The sequence below is a fragment of the Choloepus didactylus genome, chromosome 2 (assembly GCF_015220235.1).
Source record: "Choloepus didactylus isolate mChoDid1 chromosome 2, mChoDid1.pri, whole genome shotgun sequence".
NCBI classification, from domain to species: domain Eukaryota; kingdom Metazoa; phylum Chordata; class Mammalia; order Pilosa; family Megalonychidae; genus Choloepus; species Choloepus didactylus.
Genome location: NC_051308.1, coordinates 16,293,607 through 16,317,230, shown reverse-complemented (window position 1 = coordinate 16,317,230; position 23,624 = coordinate 16,293,607). Strand labels below are relative to the sequence as shown.

The window sequence follows — 23,624 nt, the reverse complement described above, 5'->3', positions numbered from 1 at the left end:
CTCATAGAACTTTTTTTTTTTTAATCATCATTTTATTGAGATATATTCACATACCACGCAGTCATACAAAACAAATTGTACTTTCGATTGTTTACAGTACCATTACATAGTTGTACATTCATCACCTAAATCAATCCCTGACACCTTCATTAGCACACACACAAAAATAACAAGAATAATAATTAGAGTGAAAAAGAGCAATTGAAGTAAAAAAGAACACTGGGTACCTTTGTCTGTTTGTTTCCTTCCCCTACTTTTCTACACATCCATCCATAAACTAGACAAAGTGGAGTTTGGTCCTTATGGCATTCCCAATCCCACTGTCACCCCTCATAAGCTACATTTTTATACAACTGTCTTCGAGATTCATGGGTTCTGGGTTGTAGTTTAATAGTTTCAGGTATCCACCACCAGCTACCCCAATTCTTTAGAACCTAAAAAAGGTTGTCTAAAGTGTGCGTAAGAGTGCCCACCAGAGTGATCTCTCGGCTCGTTTTGGAATCTCTCTGCCACTGAAGCTTATTTCATTTCCTTTCACATCCCCCTTTTGGTCAAGAAGATGTTCTCCATCCCACGATGCCGGTTCTACACTCTCATAGAACTTTAAACCCACAGAAATACCCAAGGGTTTTGAAGACATACCCCAAGCAAATAATAAAGAGGAAGCCTTGCCAATATTATTTAATAAGTAAAATCATCACAGGGTTATTACTCATTGTTATGAAGGAATATGACAACGGAGCAAGAATAATTTGACCTTGTAGTCTTCATTCCTCTGATTTTAGCTCAAGCTCCCTACAGTTCTTTTGCTTGCTAACTCCTCCTTCTCCACCTCTGCCTCTTTTCCCATTGCCACCATAGACACTATTAGAGAAAAAAATGCCTCCAAGGCTCATTCATAAAATGACTATCACAGGATCTACACAGAGACTTAACTTGTTCAAGAGAGATCCAAGAATTGGTAAAACAGACCACGTACATAATCCCAGGCTATCCACATACAGTAGCATGAGAAGGCATGTTTTTAAGCCTTTAGAAGAGGGGAGCCTAGAATTAATCCTTGAAGTCTTGACCTTTGTTTTCCCTCTGCACTGCTTTGGGCTGGCTAAATCAGGCCTGAGTACCTGGCCTAACATTTTGAGACAGACAATAATTATCACAGGAATATTGCAGGAACACACTCCCCTCCCTGCACCCTTCCCTTCAGTCTTATCTCAATAATACAAAAATGCTAAAAATATAAACTATGATTCAGCTTTTTAAATGTCTGTGGTCCTGTCACAATAACAGAGGATCAGATGTTAGGGGGCAAGACAGAAAATCCAATTAATCCTTCCCCCTTGGGCAAACAAATTTATCAGATAGTTTCCTTTAGCCCTAGCAGAAGTTTTGCATGATAAATCCCACCTGTCAGTTTTTCATATGTTTCAGTACCAAATCTCTGAGGCAGCATTTTTACTTTTTAACTCAGAGGTAAGTTTTATTAAAAATGTCCGTTGCTGCCAGCTGGTATCAAACTGTTAGTTTGCTAACTAGACATCAGTTGAAGAGGCCGTAATTCCCTCTATTTCATGAAGATGAGCACTGCAAGGTAGCAATAACAACTTCTAAAACTTGCGGACCACATGCTGGGTGGACCATGGAAGAGTGGGGTATCCACAGGAGGTGGGGGGAAGGGGAATGCTTTACATTCACTCTCAGCTCACATATTCCTGTCTTACGTACATTCTTGAACGAAAACCCATTCCGCACTGATTCCTTCTGTAAAACTGGATCACACAGAGATATGATCCAGAATTGTATTCTGATTTTCTTGTTACCATATTGCTACGTTACCATAAAAAATATTATCAAACACCATCAATAATGTTTAAGTGTAGACACCAAGCACCCCAGAAAAGACTTGGGTTCTCTCACCTAGGAAGGTCTTTCAATACAGCAGGAACATCAGATCTAACGAATCAGCTTATTTTTGCTGAGTGGCTGTCTCAGTTTCCTGGCTGCCAAAGCAAATGCCATGCCGCAGGTTGACTTAAACAGTGGGAATTTCTTGGCTCATGGTTTTGAGGCTAGGAGAAGTCCAAAATCAAGGCATCATCAAGGTGATGTTTCTCCCACAAGACTGGTGCTCTGGGGCTGACTGCAAGTGCTCCTTGGTCCCTGGCTTCTCTGTTACATGGCGAGCACGTGATGGCATCTCCTGGCTTCTCTCTTCTCTTCCCAGTTCCACTGACATTCAGATTTTGGCTGCTTCCTCTGTGGCTTTCTCTGCCTCTGTCACTTTCCTCACAGGACCTTCAGTAATAGGATTAAGACCCATCCTGATTTGGCAGGGCCACACCTTGACTGAAGTAACCTCATCAGAAGGTCCTAAATACCAGCATTCACACCCACAGGAATCGATTCAGTTTAAGAACATGTTTTTCTGGGGAACAGAACTCGAAAACACCATAGCTGCTGTAATACCATATGTGGGGTGCAGCTTCCCCACCACAAAGGAGATAATATTTCTCACCCATTGAAACTCAGATATTGAATCCAGAACCTCCCTTACCCTGCCACCCAGCCTAGTTTAGGCACCCTACATTTATTTTAATTCAATTTTATTGAGATATATTCACATACCATACAATCATCCAAAGTGTACAATCAATTGTTCACAGCACCATCATATAGTTGTGCATTCATCACCTTAATCTATTTTTTGAACATTTTCCTTGTACCAGAAAAAGTGAAAATAAGAATAAAAAATAAAAGTAAAAAAGAATACTCAAAACTCCCCCACCCTATTTTTCATTTAGGTTTTTGTCCCCATTTTTCTACTCTTCCATCCATACACTGGATAAAGGGAGTGTGATCCATATGGCTTTCACAGTCACACTGTCACGTCTTGTAATCTACGTTGTTACACAATTATCTTCAAGAGTCAGGGCCACTGGGTTGGAGTTTGGTAGTTTCAAGTATTTACTTCTAGCTATTCCAATGCATTAAAACCTAAAAAGTGTTACCTACATAGTGCGTAAGAGTGTCCACCAGAGTGACCTCTTGACTCCATTTGGAATCTCTCAGCCACTGAAACTTTTTTCGTTTCATTTCTCATCCCCCTTTTGGTCAAGAAGATGTTCTCAATCCCACGATGTCAGGGACCCTACATTTTAAACCACCAGTCCTTGTCATTTATTTGGCCAAACTTCTGCCATTGGCATTCTTGAATCTGTATTATGATAAGAAGGGACAGAGCTGAGCATCACCAACCATTCTTTCCAGCTATTATCACCAACTATTCTAAATCTGCTGCTTTGGGCAACCCTATTGCCAGACATAGGTGGGATTTCAATGGAAGAACACTAGATCTGGGGTCACAAATCCAGGTCTGAGTCCTGGCTCTTCTAGGACTCTTTCAACTGCCTTTTAACAAACTACTTTCTTTTAACTGAGCCTTAGTTTAGTTTATTTTCTTTTCTTCTAAAGGGGTTACTAACAGAAAGCACTGTAAACATTCAAAAAATGTTTTTAAATAGTACAGTTGGAAACAACCTTTGGCAAATGAACACACCTGATGCCCTGTAGTTTACTATTCCTCCATAGTAAACTTCTGTGTGCTGTCAGGTGAAGCTTGCAGAATTCTGGAATTCACAAGCAACATGGCCAAACCTGAATTCATCGTATTTCCCCTAAACCTGATCCTTTTCCTATATCCTACCTCTCAGTCAATAACACCATTACCATGCAGTCAAAGAAGTGAGAAAACTGGAGTAAGCCTAGAATACTCCTTACATAACCCCAACCAATTTAATCAATTGTCAAATCTATTGATTCTCCTTCCTCAGCATGCGTTGAATGTGTCCTTCCTTGTCTTCCCTTCCCTTAGATCAGATCCTCCTCATCTCTCATCAGGACCAGGGCATGTTTCCTAAATGGTCTACCTGCCTCCAGCCTTGCTCCTACCTTTGTTCCCCTCGACCCTACCCTACTCTGCAAAGTGCTCTGTCTAAATCCAATGACGTGAACCCTCTGCTGAAAACCAACGTGGCTTTGCATGGCCTTCAGGAAAAAGTGCAAGTGCCTTGGCATGTTACACAAGACTCCACATTCAGGATCTGGCATCTGACGCCTCCACACCTCATCTCTAACCCACCCCTAACTGGAGGTCATCAGAGAGATGCCAGCTGAGGCTTATCCACTGCTACCAACCTCATTAAGAGGCTCTGTGCCACTGTCTATGTCGTCCGTATGCCAGGCCAGCCTTCCCACCTGGCTGCCTGGCTACCACCTGCCTGCAAGAATGTGAGCTCCATGAGGACAAGGTGTGGGAGGGGAGATGTCTTTTTGCGCACTGCTGTATTATCTGTACCTAGAACAGGGCCCAGTACATAGCAGGTATCTAAAAATATTATTGAAAGAAAGAATGAATGAGTATTCAAGACTCAGATCAAGTATCATTTCCCTTGGGAACATTTCTTGATCTTTCTTCTTAATCTTAACCACCATATTTTTCAGCCTTCATTTGTAATTCTCTTTCTGTCCACATCGTCTTGCAGGTACTATAGCATCTGTTACTTTGAATTATGATTGTGCAATTTACCCAGTGTCTTCAGCACTATACTATGGACCTTCTGGAAGCAGGGACTGTTTTATGTTTGCTTTTATATATGTTCTCTGTCTCCTCTCCTCTCTTTCTCCTCCTTCTTCCCTCCTTCCTTCCCTGCCTCTCTCCATTTCACTGTCTCTCTCTCCCTGCCTCCCCCTCTCTCCACCCATTCCATCTTCTCCAGCATATCTGATATCAACAACCATGTACCTGGCCTTATGTCTCATACATTACAGGCATCTCTGTCAGTCCTTCATTGGACAAAGTGACAATTATGTGGTCCCTGCGTACATACATACACATTCACAACTGGGGAAGGAAGCTCTTGCCCTAGATAATTTGTGGACCTAACCTTATAGGGCACATTCAAATGCACACCCTCCATACAGTTCCACGGTAAAAATCTAATGCAGAACAGTGATTTAACCTTTCTCATCCAGAAACTTAAAGACCACCTCATTTTTTATACAATACTTAATGTACAAATTACAATGTACTGGTGCTATAGTGAGACGCTGCAGAACAAACATTACATTTTCTATTTAAAATGTTTTGTTTACTCAAACTGTGCCTGAAGGGTTTGTATAAAGAGGAAGTTAAGACAAATAGAAGGATGACTGTGATAAGAAATAAACTGTTTTGAGGTGCAGAACAGAAAAATCACACACATTTTCTCGGAAAGATATCCAGATCTAATTGTGGTAGACTACATTTCTCTCTTTTCCTTACCTGAATGAATGAGATAGGATTTGGGGGGGATTCTGGAGATCACTTAGTTTGAGATGATGGGAACCAATACTGTATGCCAGTCAGAAAGAAAGATGCTTCTTTATTGGGTTGTTTCTCATGGCTCCAGGGAGTTTTAAAGATTATCACTTTCCCCAGCTGTAGGGGCCCTGACTGCATACCCTGCAAATAAATCGGCCTGACTTGGGTGGATGTTATAGTCACCTGAAAGGTAACTATTAAAATTTGTTCTGTACAGCTAATCTGTATTTTGGAAAATCTCAAAGAAGAGTGAAATCCCTTTGTAGCTGCTGTGACTTGAGCCAGCCACATAGACAGATAGAAAGAGGAAGGCTTTACTTAGCACCAGCAAGCCGGAACTCAGATCCTGAGTCTCTAGGAACCCCATCTTGGGTAAGTCCATTTACATTCCTGAGTCTCAAATTGTTCATAATTTAAAGCGGTTGGGGGTGGGGATGGGGGTGAGGGATAATGTCTACTTCACAGGGCTAAAGTGAGAAGTCAATGTGAACCTGCAAGGGTATGAGTTAAAGAACCCGGCACACAATAAATGAGGGTGAATATACTTATCATGTTCTTGCATCAAAATTTCTGGTTGTTTGGGGGGCCTCATGTGATAGGAAACTTTTCACTGACTCTAGACATTTTGACTAACTGGCTTGGATTCAGGATGAGACACAAAGATGTATCAATTAGAGTTCTCAGTTTATGGTGCAGGAGAAGTAAACTCTATCCCAGAAGCAGGCCTCTGGCTGGGAGGGCAAATGGATTCCACATTCCAAAAGAAAGCTCCTCTCCTGGCCAATGTGTTGGTCTATGGCAAATAAAAACATATCTCCCATCTTTTCTCCCAGCTCACAACATGGTATTTTTGTCTCTACCCTACCAACTAAACAAGTGCTTAATGATCTTTTAACCTGAAATAAGATTAAGAGTAAAAATTTTTAAAACGTGTTCAAAAGCGCCATTTGAAAATCTGCTCTCAAGCTCAGAAGTAACAGAATTGACCATTTTTCTCTTCTTCTACCCTCAATGTGGGTGCCCTTTTCCTCATTCTCCTCAAACTGGTATGTCCAGCCCAGCCCTCTCCCCTGAACTACCTTCTTGATTCCCACTTGGATATCTCTAACACACCTTAAATCGACATGTCCAAAACTAAAACTACCTCCCCATTCGTGGTCCATCTCCAGACTTCAGGAAAACACCACATGCAAGGCAGAAACATTGGGTCTTTCTTGTCCTGTCTCCCCCTGTCCCTCCCCTCGCCCCCACCTAAGACATCTCCGAGGACCATCAATTTTTCCTCCACCAACATCTTCTGAATCCATGTACTTGCCTCCATCTGGCTGACTACACTCATTTTCCCATCTACCTCTCACCTGACCCACCCTAACAGCCTCCACCCAGGTCTCCCCAGGATCTCCTGTCCCCCACCCCCACAGTCCATTCCCCTCCAAGCAGCCTACAGTCTTTGAAAACTACGCATTGTACTATGTCATTGCTGTCCACAAAACCTTCTATGAGAACCCTCACACAATGTAGTGGGCATGCAAATCAGAACAACCACATTGGAAAACTGCTTGGCAGCATCCATTAGAGCTGAACATACGCAGACTTTTTGCCCTAGAAATTCCACTCTTAGGAAAACAACCAACAGAAAGGTGAACTACAATCACCAAATAGCTCACAGTAAAACTAGTCCAAAGAGCCCCAGACTGGAAACTACCCAAATGTTCATCAACAGAAGTGACCAATTAAATTCACACAATAAGCCACTGCTACAAGCAACATCGTGATGAGCTTCACATTGTGGAGTAAAAGCAGCCAGACACAAAGAATATATATACTGTATGACTCCATTTACATGAAGTTCAAAAATGGGCAAAATGAATCTAGGGTGTTACAAGTCAGCATAGGGGTTACCTTTAGAGCAAGCTGGGCATGGAAGCAGGCACAAGCAGAGCCTCTGGGATGTTCATAATGTTGTTTATTGATCCAGGTGCCATGTGCAAAGTGTTCATGGGTACTCTTTCATGGCACTTCTCACCATTTATAATGACCTACGTGTGCATTTGGTTGGTGTCTGTCTCCTGCACTAGATGTGTGGTCCTCGTGGTCAGCCTGCAGATCTGTCTTGTCCTTCACTATGAAAATTCATCATGCAGTACCTGAATGGACACTTTTCTGTAGGCATGTTACACTTCAATAAAAAAGTTAAAAAAAAAAAAAAGTTGATGGCTTTCCATCACTCTTAAGGTAAAGATCCAAGTTCTTAACTTGCCACAAGAACCTGCTTTGTCTGGTTCCTGCCTGTGTCTTTAACCAGGTCTCTCTGGCTCCTGCCACAGGGCCTCAATGATCTCTCTCCCATGCAGCCACCAGTCCCACACTGGTCTTGGGGTCTTTGCACCGGCTGCTTGCTCGGCTGCCCAGGGTGACTCTTCCCTTTCCCTTCACCTGTTACTTTCCACTCATCCTTCAGATCTCAACTCAAACCTTACTTCCTCAGGGAGACCTTCCCCCTGCCATGCCCCCAGTGCTCTGGGTACTCTTTCATGGCACTTCTCACCATTTATAATGACCTGCGTGTGCATTTGGTTGATGTCTGTCTCCTGCACTAGATGTGTGGTCCTCGTGGTCAGCCTGCAGATCTGTCTTGTCCATCACTGGATGTGCAGCACCAAGCCCAGCACTTGGCTCATAGTATATGCTCAATAAATATGTATGAAATGAAAGCATGAACTGGTATAAGATGGCAGTTCCATTTATTGCATCCAGACATCTCAAAAGACTATCCTTGGAAATTATGAAGTTTCATTTTTAACATCTAATTCCTTTCTGCTGCAATTTGAGTTCATTCATCCTCATCTAGCCTTCAGTGAACATGAATTGGGATACTTACCACTAAATTTCCTTTTTCCAGACACTCTTTACATCTTTGAACTCAGCTATTAAGTTACTTTTGATTTGTATCTATTGAGTATAAATAAGCCTGATTCCACACAGATCAGTCATTATTCCCATTCTCTAATTATATTTTTTACTTAAATGTAAAAACATAGCCATGCAAATTTACATGGGAAAAAAAAACTGATCTGAGCACATACATTTCACCACTGGGCTAAGAGTGGACAGTTGCATCACATAATCACAGAGAATGCCTAAAATAATGTTAATACTTGACATCCACTGAACACCAACTTTAAGAGGAGCCAGAAACTCAGAGCACTGAAGTAATTTGTCCAGAATTACTCAGGTAGTGAGTACCAGAGATAAGATTAGAATTCAAGCAGCCTAGCTTGAGCATCTTAAGATTTCTCAGTGGGAAAACAGTAATACTTCTTGTTTTGCAGAACATGATCTTATCCCCTTAGTGCTCCAGGACATTACACAACTGGTCAGACACAAAGATCAAGCATATTGTACATGAAAAAGATATCTGAGGTTATTGATTCAATCCTCCTGGATGCACAAGGTTGAGCTCTGAAATCAGACTCATTTTAGCCATCAAACAGAACTGTGGGTATTTAACTGTGGGTGCCTCTTGGTTGAGAGAGGGCACCTTCATGTTAAGCTAAATGTCCCCTTTCTTATCTTTAGTTTGTGACTTGTGGGGGAGATTCCCTTGTGATTGCTGATTTGACCCTTTGATCATGTAACCCCAGTCCCACTCTCCCTCCAGGCTTGCCTTTTGGCTGGGCTTAAGATTAGCACCAGTGCTGCGGCTTCCACTGGGCCATTTTCCGTCCAGGGGAAACCTTCACATCCCCAAGGCTTCACACTTCACTAGTAACACTGGAGGAACAAAGGGAGGTGGGAGAGCCAAAAGAAGTTCACACACCTGTCCTTGAGGCAGCAGCAGGTATAGAGAATCACAGTCATGACTCACCACTGCAAGCCTCCTTGATGCTCATTTGCTGCACAGAATTCTGGGATTCCAGGATGCTGAAACCAGTGGGACCGAGGGTAGACCATGTGAAGGCACTAAGCTTTATAATCCAGACTGCAGCTGTGGTGAGTCAGTGACATCCATAATGTTTCTGTAAAAGGCATGCTTGCTCTTCATGGCTGCAAGCACAGAGAGCTGACACCACTGTTGGTACATATTGGTAAGGAATCAAGATGCTAAAAGAAATATGAGATGGGAGGAGGTTGAATTGCATACCCCAGGTTGGACAGATTTTTGGTCTTGGTCCACATTGTGGTGGGTGTGAACCCATGTTTTATATCGAGTTCCACTGATTGATTAGTCAAGTTTGATGTCAAAGTGAGGTCAGTAGAGAGCCAATTTTCTATGATCACATCTAGATGATGCTTAGAACAGACCCTGAGGGTTTTTAATATAATGTCTGCACTCTAGTTTCTGGTGGAAATAGTTTTAGTACTTTCATTAGTATCTCATTTAAACTATGATATTCTTAATAATTCAGGTAGTTACTGTGGTTCTTTGGAGCTATGTACCTCAGAGAAAACATGTTATGCTTAATCCATTCCTGTAGGTGTGAACCCATTGTAAGTTGGACCTTTTGATGAGGTTACTTCAGTGAAGGTGTGGCCCACCTCAATCAGGATGGGTCTTAATCCTATTACTGGAGTCCTTTGTAAGCAGAATGAAATTCAGACAGACAGAGAGAAAGCCATAGAGGGAGCAACCAAAAGATGAACATTGACAGAACCCAGAAGAGAAGGGAGGGGCCAGGAGAGGCCACCATGCGTGTTGCCATGTGACAGAGGAGCTCAAGAACAAGGCTCACCGGCAGCCAGTCACAGAACACCAGTCTTCAGGAAGAAAGCACCGCCTTGATGATGCTTCCTTTAGACTTCTCCTAGCCTCAAAACCATGGACCAATAAATTCCCATTGTTTAAGCCAGTTCATTGCATGGTACTTGCTTCAGTAGCCAGGAAAACTAAAACAGTTACCAATGGGATGAATTGTGTTTTATTTTTTTTTTTAATGAGTACTATGAAAAAAAAGTTTTTAAGTGGGGAAAGACAAAACAAATTGAAGTGTGTTAGCTTGGAAGTCTTTATTTGAGCTCAATCAGTGCTTAATATTTGAGCATCACTGCTTAAAATTACTTAAGGTGCCCTCTTTCAGTATAAAAATTGGAATTTTGGAGATTCAATAACATTTTCTCCATAGAATTCCACTTCAGACTTTCTGTCCTGGGACTCAGTCTCCTATGCAGTGGAGAGGCCCTTGCCTTTTCCAGTACCCAGCCTCTGCAGAAATGATCTGATTTTGACTTTAGGGCTTGAACACATTTTCCTTGACAGCTTGAAACTTTTTACTTGAATTTTCTTTAATGGTATTCCTAATATCCTTGTTGCTGGTAAAACTTGTCTTTATAACTTTTAAATCCTTTCAATTTAGCTCCTCATATGAGAACTCCATTAAATTTTATGAGTACTCTATTTATTCTAGTTTTCAAATCAGTAATAGACTGTTATATAAGAACAACCCTATGACATCTCAATTGCATATCCTTCCAAACTCAAAATACCCTAACATGTACTACAATCTTTTAACCATTTTCAAGCGCACATAACAGTACCTAAAAACATAGCCCATTGGCTTTGTGATTGTGAAACAAGGATGAGAAAGCTTCATCAAATTTCTATTTACTATAAAGCAATATCTTCCACTGGAGTGCCCTCGTATCAATAGTGCAAATAGAAAATGAAATCTAAGAAATTGAATGTGACTCGTAAATATTTCTTCCTTTTCCTCTTTATACCAAGGGATATCGCTAAGGTAGCATGAATTGTAGTCACCTGCAAGTATACCAGACAAGATGCAAGTATACCAGACAAGGTGCAAGATACAAAGCAAGATGATTCCCACTCAAAAAGCATATGTGACTATCACAGACCAGAGGAGACCAAGAAGACATGATGACTAAATTCTGGATTGTTTACTGCAAAAGAAAAAGGACATTAGTGGAAAAAGTGGTGAAATCTGAACAGAGTTTGAATTAGGATTGCTCCTAGGTTAACTTCTTAGGGTTGACAAATGTACCATGGTTTTGTAAGATGCCACCATTAGGGGAAGCTGGATGAACGGTATACTAGAACTCTCCGTTCTATCTTGCAACTTCTCTGTAAACCTAAAATTATTCCAAAGTAAAAAGTTATTTGGAAAAAAAATGTGATAACAGTGATGGAGGAGGGGAACTCTCAGCCCAGGAAGGATGTGAAAAAGAGGCCCTGGTGAAGAGCTCTTCCCATCTTTGGGGCATCAACAGGCAGCTTCCCAAAAGCGAAGATACTGACAGAGCTAATAACAATGTGGCATTACGTCTGTAGAGTGATCTGTAATTTACAAAGCAATTTCACTTAGGGAACCTTATATGTCTTCCTACCCCAAAAGACAGTAATGTATCATTTCCTGTCTCTTACAGAGAAGAAAGAAAGGGGCTAACAGGTTGTGGTAAGGTTCCATATCTGCCAAGACTACAGCCCTTTAGCTCCATTTTGCAGTGTGGAGGGACAGGAGCAGTCCGGGCTGCATGTACCTGTGTGGAGGGGGCAGGTCACGGGGTGGGTCACGGGGTGGATCACGGGGTGGGGGCTGCAGCAGACCCTCGGGCAAGGGCTATCACAGAAAGATGCTAAAACAAATACTTTGACTGCTCATCAGGTTAAACTTTGTTTTGCCACAGATCTCTAGTGCTATTATATATAGCTTACCTATTCTTGGCTTTCAACTCATAATCTGTAAACCACAGTTGGTGCTTCCTACGTCCTCTCTTATTCGGGGCACTGACGGGTTGAGGCTGCCCTACTGGGGGAAGGCCGGGAAAGGGCTCTGAAATCTTTTGTGGTGACTCAATATTTAGATTATGGCTTTTCCTTCTAAGGTCTCTTTAAAATGAAAATTTTATGGCATGAGATCTTACCAGCATCTGAGCACAGAGATGGTCCTTGTGGGATTAGACCCTGGAAGTCAAGTGCCTTTTAAGGCCTTGCCTCTGAAGGGTGTCAGGTCTCTCACGTTCTTTTTCCACAATAGTCTCTGCATGGGAAATAAACTGAAGTTCATGAGGGAATGCCCGGAACACATCCTTATATATGGTAATGAGAAATTACATTCAATGGGAGCTTATTCCAGGAATGTAAAAGAAAATATGAAAACTGAAAGCGTATGTCAAAGCCAATTTTCCCAATAATTACTTATCTGGGGTGCAAGAAACCTGCCTCTGAAATACGCACTTATCTGGAAAATATGCAATAACCACAACAATAGATTGTATATGGAAAATAAGTTGAGTGGGTGAGTAATTTAATGAGAATTTTCTTCTACTAGTTTCCAAAGCCTTGTCAAGATTGTGCTCCTGTCATCTGGATTGATCTAAACTAAAATTTAGTGGGGTTTTTTTAAAGAACAGATGGAAAGAGGGACATAAAGGTAAATTACAGTATACAAAGAACAGCAGAATTTCAAACAGTAGTCCGTAAAGAAATGGAAAATAAGCAGAAGTCTAGGAACAACTTCGGTCCTAGATAGACTAGTTTTTCAATCTATTATGTAGATGCTTTCAAGATAAAGACTCTCCCTGACTCTATCTTCAGCCAACACACCAGACTTGGGGAGGGGGCGCCTGTTAAGGGGGAAGACAGTGGCCGTGGCCTTGGAGCCACCCTAAGTATCACTAGATCAGTGTTGGACATTCAGGAGCTTTTGACATTGTTAAATCAAGAAAAGGACTTGGGTGTACTAAGAAAGAGTTTTCAATCAATTGGAGAGAAATAACCTAATAAGAACAAGTATGACATGTATTTTTCTTTTCATTACTAAGATGGGATATTGAAAAAAAAAAAAAAAGAAAAGAAAGTCAATGTTTAAGGGAATAAAATACCTACTTAGCTCAACAGAGTAGATATAGATGATCAAGTAAGAAAATAAAATTTGCATTTTTGAGACACCCGTATTGATCCACGCAGACAATAACATCGTCCATGTATGTCTCAATCATGTGGTCTTGTGCTGCTAATCAGGGAGTCCTGTGAAGACTTCCAGCACCCACCCACCCCAAGCCCCCAACTCTCCAGGTACCCCAATAAGGGCCTCAGGGCTGCAGAATCCCACACACTCTCCCAAGACCAAAAAAAAGCCAGAGGAAGCTGGGGTTTCCCCTTTGGTTGCAAGACAGGACATTTCAAAGCTCTGAAGGTAAATCTATGGCAAATAATTAGGGAGGCTCCTTCTGCATTACGATAGGTGGCAGTGAAGAGGGAGAGCAGGAGAGAGAGCAGTTGGTAAAGCCATGTGTGGCATCTGCCAAGGGTGACACTCGGTGGCCCTTGAAGCAATTCATAAATGCTGTCACTCTCCCCCAAACCCTCCCCCCACACACACACACTCACGAGAGTCATACTTTATTTCCTCTTCCCTCTCTAATTATCTTTTCACTGCCTCTACTCTTTTTTTCTCTTTCACTACCCCCTCTTGTCTTCTGCCATCCCAAATGGTCTTCAGGCCCTGTCAGTGAACACTCCCAAGTACTACTTGACCCTGCTGATGTCATTCAGGTTTGAAGACGAGGCTGTCAGACAGGACTGCTCCTGGTCTCTCCTCAGGGGTGGGCCTGGAGAAAGCGGGTATCAGTGATGAGACAGGGAGAGTCCAGAGCTGGAGCCCATTCAGGCATTGCTGAACCAACTAGTTACAGTCGGTTCTCCAGAAGCCAGGGAGACCCATACCCGGTACAGGAGATTCAAACCCCCATGCTCTGCAGGAAGAGCCTACTCCCAAAGGTCAATCTGACCATATTAATAAGATGATATTTAAATTAATTATTATATGGAGATCATTGTAATAACTCTAGATTTCATTGAGACCAGACCTGCCCTCTGTCATTAGAGATAAACAGGAGTTGGTCATGAAAGGCGTAGAAATTTTGTAAGAAATTGTTCACATGTTCTATGTTCATAAGTTTATATTAAAAGCTATTTTTAGAAAAAGTATGGTATCATCAGAGGGAAATTCTCATCAACTCAATAAGCTATCAAAACCAAAAGCTTCTGATTATGTTGGTTCAGAGAAATAATTGGTTCTGCCTGACTGTTTTAATACGGGTGCTCAGGCAAGGGGTGAGGTGAAGGGGCAATGTTAGGGTTATATCCCTGCTGCAGCCCCAAATTTCCAAGTCCAAGAAGATAGAGTTCACTCTGGCCATTCAGAGCCAGCAAAGACAGCATCAACTTGGATGGCATCAGGTCCTACAGGAACAGGGCTGGGAATGGCAGCACAACTGTTTTTCACCTGTGCCAGGGTGCCATAGCACAGATCAAGTAGGTCTGACAAATTGATACCACAGCCTGGAAATTGGTAGAGTCGGTTCCTGAAGAAAGGATGTGGCATGAACCAGCTGAGGGGTGGGGTTCAGAGCAGGGCTTCTGTTCAACCATGGCCAAATTAGAACATAGGCTCCCCTTCAATGGATGCAACCTGAGAGGGAAAAGCTGAGTGAGCAGATGGTACCTTCAGTATGATATGAAACTGGCAGCTGCAGCCCTGAGCCAGGGTGCACGGCTTGGCATGCAAAGTTGGGGCTGAATTTCAGTCCTGACTCACCCCCTTAGCAGGAGCCCTTGTGCAACAACCAGTGGTATGTGGCACCCCTTGTTCAGGACACTGAAGCCTAAGGGTGGATCCCATAAATGAGCGATATGGAGAGAAAATCATTCAGGCATGGAGAGATATTGGTAGAGAGTCTACAAGTAAACACTGATTTAGGCATTTGGGGTTAAGCTCACCAAGTCCCTGACCCCAGGAGTAAGTGAATACAGCCTATTTTCAGACTCTACTCAAAAACAGAGGAAAATACCAGGCCAATTCTCACTGTCTCAGGGCCTGGCCCAGAACAAAACTGTAGGAAGCCAAGCAGGGCTTGGGCAGACAGCAATCTGCTGACTATAGAGGGAACTCTCCGCCGACATGCACTATGAAGGCACAAAGAATATCACAGGCTGTTTTGCCAAATCAAAACAATATTCTACACTAAGATTCCTGTAGAATGCTGAGATCATGTGCCACCTGCTTGAGGTAGTACATGAGACACATTCTAAAGGTTTTCATCGATAGCTAAGCTAGTACTCAATCCCAAGGACAAAGGATTCCGAAATGAAATAAGAAAGGATATTTGGGGAGACCAACAGGAAGAGGAGAGAGATGGTTCAGATTAGCTATCAATGAGTGGTGTCATCCAACTGCTGTATGACTGAATCTTGATCTTGTTATAGACATTCAATCTGGACTCAAAATGCTATTCCTGTGTTATCTAAAAACAAAACTTACCATCAAAAAAGAGAGGAAAAAATGGAAGAAAGACTGTCAATCACAGTCTTCTGCCCTATAGCCCAGAAGCAAGAGCCTGTGACAGCACAAGGGAAAGAGATTGTCAACAAGCAGAAATCAAAATAAAGGCTGAAGTTGAGTTTATTTGAGTAAGAAGATTTGAAGGATACCTGAAAGCAAATTCAGACATTATGGGAGATCCAGAGGCTGCTGGAAAATGCACCAGCAGCAGACTGGAAGGCTGAGAGGCAGAATTTAAGGTGGGCTGACTTCTTTTAAGCAAAGAAATGGGGCAGTTGATCAGGCAAAGAGGTGGAGGTTAAGACACAATTAGCTAAATGTGGTGAGAACCACCAACAGGAAGGTTTTTATATCTAACCTACATGAGGAAAAACCACCAGCCACAAATCATTTGAACTCAACTATACTTCCATACAGATAGCACAAATCTGGTCAAAGGAAAGGACCAGGTCATAACTGTGGGCAGAAGAGTGTTCACTGTTGATGTCACCTGAGAAACTCATAAATTAAAACAAGTATGACTGTGGATGTCCCAGCAACTGGTTCCCTATCCATCCCCTTTCCTTGGAGTGTATCTTTCCTTTAGAAAGACCCAGATCTTTCTATCGTGTTGACATCCTAACCCCAGGTACAGGTAAATGTGACCTTATTTAAAAATAGAGTCTTTGTAGATGTAATCAAGTAAATATGAAGTCATACTTGTTTAGGGTGAGCCCTAAATCCAATGACTGGTGTCCTTATAAAAAGGCCAGGTGAAGACCCAGAGACATGTAGGGAGGAAGACCAGGTAAAGATATGGACAAAGATTGGAATGCCACAAAGGACAAAAAAGACTGCAGGTAACCATCAGAAGCAAGGATGGATTTTTCCCTAGAGTTTTCAGAGTGGGCATGGCCTGTCAACACTTTGATGATTTCAGACTTCTACCCTCCGAAACAGAGAGAACAAATTTCTGTTGTTTTTCAGCCACCCAGTTGTGGTCATTTGTTACAGCAGCCTTAGGAAACAAATGTACCCATTCTTCTCTTATTTTTCTCAAGAGCTGTCCTCAGAACCTACCCGAGCTCTGAGGAGAAAAATGACAACTAATAGCATCCTTCTGCAAAGGGTAAGGGTATATGCATGTTACATCTACTTCAAACGAATGATGTGACCCTAGACTTTCAGTCACCAACCAACAAGAAAGGGAAGTGGGAAAGACCTGGCCTTGCTCTAAAGCTACCTCTGAGACAAGAACCATGCAAAGGATCTGCCCTGTTCCAGGCAGGGCCAGCCCCCACCCCCAGCCCCCAATAGCTATAAGAAGAAAAATGCTGCATATGGCTTACAAAACTTGGGATTCAAGTTTATTCTCAGAAACGGGATCAAAGAGTGAAACTACAGTCACAGTCTTCCAAAACTAAATACCTTTGAGTAAAATATTTATTCTTTAAAATCTAATGCAAATCAGTTTTTAAAATAAGTCATTTCATTGCTTATAAAGACCATCAGGCATACCTCAGTTAATGGAGGAAGGACAATGGCATAATAATTTAAGATGAAAACACTAATTGCTAATCTTTAAACAAATCTGTAATAAATTAACATGACAGCAATAGTGAAGAATAAAAGTTATTCTTATGAATCTTCTTTAACATGTTTTGATAGCCTTTTTAGGGTGCTGTCAATTTCCCCAGCTTCTAACATGCAACAAGTCCATGCTGCTACTGATTAAGCTGAAGGGGAGTGGGTATTAATGGACTCACAATTGGGGAGACGTACCCCAATCTACCCCCAGCTGCCACCTGCGCACCACGGATTCCAAACAACAAATAACTCAGGTGCTTCGGGGCAGCAGGTCACAGAAGAGCAGCATGTTGGCCAACTACTCATCACAAGGCTAGTCAGATGCCACATGTATCCACTTCCCAGGAGACCATCAGATCAACCACTACATGAAATCAGATGCACTATAGGGAAAGGAGGGAGAAGACGGGTGTCTATAATTAGAACTTTCAGCTGAGCTGGTCTCAGAAAGGACTTTAAAATTACAATGGTCTGTGGATGTTTTGTTCTGATCACTAAATTGGATGCCCATGGAGCCCTCTTACTTATCAGGCTAGAATTCGGAAATCATCAAAGTGTTGGCAGGCCATGTTCACTCTGAAAACCCTAGGGAAGAATCCATCCTTGCTTCTGATGGCTTCTGATGGTTGCCTCAGTCCTTTGCGTCCTTTGGTTTGTAGACGTGGCATTCCAATCTTCCTCCATATCTTCACCTGGTCTTCTTCCTTACGTGTCTCTCTGTGTCTTCACCTGGCCTTTTTATAAGGACACGAGTCATTGGATTTAGGGCCCACCCTAATCAAGTATGACTTCATATTTACCTGTCACTGAGAGGAAGAAGGAGAGTCCTAGCCCCTCGTGGTGAACAGAGCTTATATTTTTGCCACCTGGTGTCCAGCCCTGGGAATGATGTTCTCACAGGAAGACAATCTCATGATGGTTCTAGGCAGACAGACGGTGAGGTAATCAAGCCCTGCCTCCCATGCCTTCTTCATTCTACTTCTCTCGCTTCCTGCCTCCTCTGAGAACCCAGCCTGTCCCCAGGCTCCAGGACCCGTGAGCCAACTAACTCAGTGTTTGTGGGCTCCAGCAGTGCCCTGTGAAGGTGGTTCTTTTCATAACTCTTTTCTAGTTTGATATTCAGCCTTGTGTTCTTCTTGTCAGGGACCTGTCTCCTCTGGGGAACAAAGGATAATAAGAGCTTTTATCCAAGAAAGAGTGACAGCTGATAAAGGTAAGATCCCCCCAAAATTCATTTCCACCCGGAACCTCAGAATGTGACCTTATTTGGAAATCAGGTCTTTGCAGATGTAATCCGTTAAGATGAGGTCATACTGGATTAAGGTGAACCCTAAATCTAATGATGGGTGTCCTTAAAAGAAGAGGGAAGGAAGCCATGTGACAAGGCAGAGATTGGGGTGATGTAGCCACAGCCAAGGAGCACGTGGGAACCACCAGAAGCTGGAAGGGGCAAGGAAGGGTCCTTCCCTGGAGCCTCCAGAGGGAGCACGGCCCTGCCCACACCTTGATTTCAGACCTCCGGCCTCCAGAGCTGTGAGACAATAAATGTCGGTTGTTTTAAGCCACCCAGTTTATGGTATTTTGTTACAGCAGCCCCAGGAAATGAAGACAACTCCTCACATGAACCAGTCCCCAAGCTTCTTCACCTCAAGATCTTTACAAAGATAGTCCGACACTGAAAACTTCCAGGACTGTGGTTTACATAATTTTAGTCAGGAGGACATTTTGACTTTTTTCACCCCTCACTAGAGACAGTTAGCAATTCTATTTCTGAATTAAGAGACATCTGTGAAAGGGTCGACTCACTTTTGGGTGTATACTTTTCAAGCAGATTCCCCTCTACCCCATCTTCCTTCCTCCCTCCATCCCTCCCTCCCTTCCTTCCTTCCTTCCTTCTCTCTAGTAACCTGATATTTTTGACTATTTTGAATATAACCTAGATCTCTTCAAGATCAACACTCTCTCTACTAATCTTCTAAAGAGCTTCCCATTACAGATCCAATAATGTCACTTCCTCCCTCCGTTCAGGGAAGTAAGGGGTGAAAGGAAAGGCAACTCATATTTCACCTCTTATTTTAATTGTTAATAACTCCATTATAACATCTTCCATTACTAGTTTCAAAAATGTATAATTGGCGACTCAGTTCTAAAGACCCTAGATATGATTTCATACTATTATCTTCTTCATCTCTGTCACAAAGAGAAAAAAATTTTAAGTTCTATTAGGCTAACAGCTGCTTTAATGGCTAAAGGCTGGTCTAAGAAAAGCCCAGGAGTCAACAGCTTCCATGAGTCCTCAGGAGTAGCTGTGGAGCTTACTATTGCCTATGAAACCATCAGCAAGTCCTTAAGACGAAATAAAGAAAGGAATGAGAAAGAAAATATAATAAGAGAAACAGGATAAAAGGGGGAAGGAGGAATAAAAAAGGACAGAGTGGAAAAGAAGAAAGTGAAAAGAGGAAATAAGTATAGGAACAAAAGGCAAAAATGAGACGCAGGAAAAGAAGCAGAATAGAGCATAAAAAGAGAAAAGAGCAGGAATATTTGAAGGCCAGGTTGTCATCAAAGCTCTCCTTTGCTTACCCCCAAATCTCAGGTTGGTGCTTCACCCAATGCCACACCCACATGGCTCTTAACAAAAGCAGAAAAAACTCCTTATTTTTTTACTCCTTCAGAGATGAGTGTCCTCTGAGATTTTTTTCTTGTCCGCCAGCCAGCTAAGCAGTAGCTTTAACATTCACTCAATGCCAAAGTACACTCATTACAACACAAATGGAATATTAGCAGAGGGAAGCTAGAGTGGCCGCTTTTTTTCTTTCTCTCTTCTCAGTAGTGGGGTTTTGAGTATCCTATTCACCTTCTAGAGATAGTGTTTTAGTTTCCTAGGCTGCTTCAGTAAATACCATGAAATCAGGTGGCTTTTAACAATGGGAATTTGTTAGCTTACAAGCTTACAGTTTTGAGGATGTGACAATGTCCAAATCAAGGCATCGTCAGGATGATGCTTTCTTCCTGAGTACCAGCTGCTGGCGATCCTGGAATCCTCTGTCACATGGCGAGGCACATGGCGGCATCTGCTGGTCTCTCCCTTCTCTTCCAAATTCTGTTGCTTTCAGCTTCTTGCTTCATGGCTTTCTCACTCTCTCTGTATTCACTCCATTTACAAAGGACTCCAATAAGAGGATTAAGATCCACCCTGGGCCATGCCTTAACTGAAGTAATCTCAATAGGTTTACACCCACAGGAATGGATTTAGCTTTAAAAACATGATTTTCTGGGGTACATACAGTTCGAAACCACAACAGATGGCCTTACCCAATTAATTATTCAAGACTCAGTAGATTAAAAAGGTGTCCTTTTTTAAAGCCGTTCACAGTGTTCTCTCTAACCGTCTCCTAACTAGGGCTCCCAATTCATCAGTTTCTAATTAATTGCAAGATCTTTCCTTTTTTTTATTTTCCTAAACAAATATAACTGTGCAGGAAGATCTATTTTGTGTATCAGCACAGTAAGAGACAAAAACTTTTGATAGGCCGAGCAGCAATAGCACACAGGCCAGGGGCTGTGTGCTGGAGCCTGGACTCCTACAAGGTTTGAAAATGAATTCCTCCTGTCCTGCACACTTCACGAGGGGTTACCACCAGCCTAATTAATTAAAAGCATCTCTGTATCTGTCTGGGACTCTCCCATGACTTCTCCTGGGTTCCCTGATATTCCCTAAATGATTATTATTATCTTAAGCACAATTCCAAACCACTCTTTACCACCTCCAGCGTCCACCCAGGGGGAGGCTGACACCAAACGACTCCAGCTCATCTGGGCTGCCTGTTCTCATCTGAAGAAAAATAGGCTTAACAGTTGAATATTAAAGAACTACTTTCTTTAAATCTTTCTCCTTTTGATCACATGGGATAGCAGTGTGATAACTAAACCATACATGTGAATAAGTAATGAAAGATTTTTAAAAAGCAGATTTAAATAAACTATCCCTCATTATCATGCTAATTCTATCTACTGCTAAGAAGACAGCCATCTGGAGCATTATGGCAAGGTGGGTATTAGGAGAGCACAGGAACCCTACAATGTAACTCAAGCCAAAGATTTGAAGCCAGGCCTCAAGAAACCGGTGTCGTCAGCAAGGAGGAATGTGATTATGCTGATTTATTTGTTATTTTTATTCTGAATTTCACAGGCAAAAAAAAATTGGTTATCTCAAGTTGATAAACGAGGTCTTAGAAATGACATATTTCTTTTTAAGTTCATTCCAGGAAGTTGTGCCCTTATAAGGCAGAGGATGTGCACAGAGTAAGCTCTGCTACAGCGCCCTCTTGTGTCCAAAGGACAACAATGACTATTTCCTAATCCCTTCCTTAAGAAACCCTATTATTATACTAATTACCGATTAATTATACCCTTTCATCAAGGTTAGAAGAAGAATCCACAAAGCATGGTGGCTAGAGTAGGAGACGTGGTTTTATTTTTTTCCTTTTTCCTTTTTATTGTGACACCATCTCTTTTAAGTGCTCTTTCAATTTAGTAGTAGTTGAGAATTTGGCTCTGGAGTCAGACTCTCGGTTCAAGTTAAAGCTCTGTAATTTGCAGGCTGCCCATGGAGAAGTTACTAACTTCTCCATGTCTAGGCTCTGCATCCTAGTACTTCTCTCCTAAGGTAATTGTGAACATTAAATATTAAGTGGAACCTAATAATAAATGTTAGCTGTTGGTTGTTATTATTGTTCTACAATATCACAGAATTGTTTGAGCTTAGAATGACTTCCGAGATAATTAAGTTCAATATCTTCATTTTACTGCTGAGAAATCTCTGGTCAAAAGGAAAAAGTGGCCTGCCCACATCACCTGGTCATTTTATAGAAGAGCTGACACTAGAATTCAATTCTCAGGCTCTACTGGATCCATGTCCTTTGCTCAGTGCAACTCTGCCTCCCTGCAGAGTGCCTCCCTGAGTGTGCAGGGGTGTGCTGCTGGAGCACAGGCTTCCTGGCCAGGGAGCTGGGGATGTGCTGCATGCTATAGGAACTCACTCAAATACCAGGCTCTTCTAGAAGTCTGTGCACAGGAGGTAAGAGGTAATCACTAAACATTTTTTACTAGCACATTTGGTATTGGACTATATGCATGAGTTGAATTGTGCCCCAGAAAAGATATGTTGAAGTCCTAACCCCTGACCTGTGAATGTGACCTGATTGGGAAATAGGGTCATTGCCAATGGAATGAATAAGGTTAAAGGATGTCACAGTGGAGGGTGGGCCCTTAATCCACCTTTTAGGAAGCAGAGAGGAGACACGGATGGATGCACAGGGAAGACAACCATGTGACGGAGGCAGAGACTGAGTGATGCTCTCACAAGTCAAGGGACGCCAAGATTGCCAGCCACTCCCGGAAGCCAGGAGAGAGGATGGAACAGGTTTTCCCCAGAGATCTCAGAGGGAGAATGGCCCTGCCAACACCTCAATCTTCAGAACTGGGAGACAATAAATTTCTGTTGTTTTTAGCCACCGAGTGTGCGGTACTTTGTTACAGCAGCCCCAGGAAGTGAAGACAAATCTAACATGCCACACGCACACAAATAAAAATCAAATGCTCATAAATTTGTTTCCAGAATACCATATTCCTAATTCACATTTTCAACTCTAACTGCTGAGGTTCCCGAGGATCCCACATACAATGTGTAACAAAGAGGCAGACTGGTTAGAGTGTTGGCTTCTCTCACCTAAGGATGCTATTTGTTCTGCCCTTGAAAAAAATACTGTCCCCGGTCTAGAGTCTTTCTTTTCAACAGGTAATTTTTTAAAAGTCTAGAGTCAACAACAGTCAAACTCAGAACTGCTGAACTTCAGAAGATTAACAAATTGTGCCAATGGAATAACCCTCCTTTGCTTTTCTCTTTTACCAAGCTCCTCTCAAATAAAGAAGGGTCTATTCAAACGTCGTTTCTGTACAGTTTATAATGAAAGCAGCACAGAACAATCCCTGCTGAAAGTGTTAGGAATACAGTCAGAATTTTGACCAAAAGAATTTTCCTATGCCTAAAATACAAGAAGGGAAGTAAAGTTTATGATAAGAACAGTAAGAGAAAACAAATGGCCTTTAAAATAAAATAAAATAAGCATCTTTATGAGGAACTGCAGAAAGAGTTCAAGCCTAACACTTCAACCAGTGCAAGTAGCGTGGGAATAGTGGTTCCTTCTCTAAAGGGGTACATTAAGGAGAATCTCATAAATGGAACATATTCCAAGACTTTTTTCTGCACTCCTTGATTTCTTAGTTGCATCCTGGCCATACTGCCAAGAAAATGTACGCCAAACTGCAAATTCATTGGTGTTTACACTTTTAAATCTCAACTTGACGTTTATTTTATTGGACTAAAGATTATTTTC

The 23,624-nt window shown here is 42.1% G+C and overlaps 1 protein-coding gene across 3 annotated transcripts in view; it reads right to left on the bottom strand.

Moving 5' to 3' along the window:
* Positions 1–23,624, bottom strand: part of DISC1 (DISC1 scaffold protein) — a 403,772-nt gene that overhangs the window by 133,632 nt on the left and 246,516 nt on the right. The gene's annotated exons all lie outside the window — the stretch shown is intronic.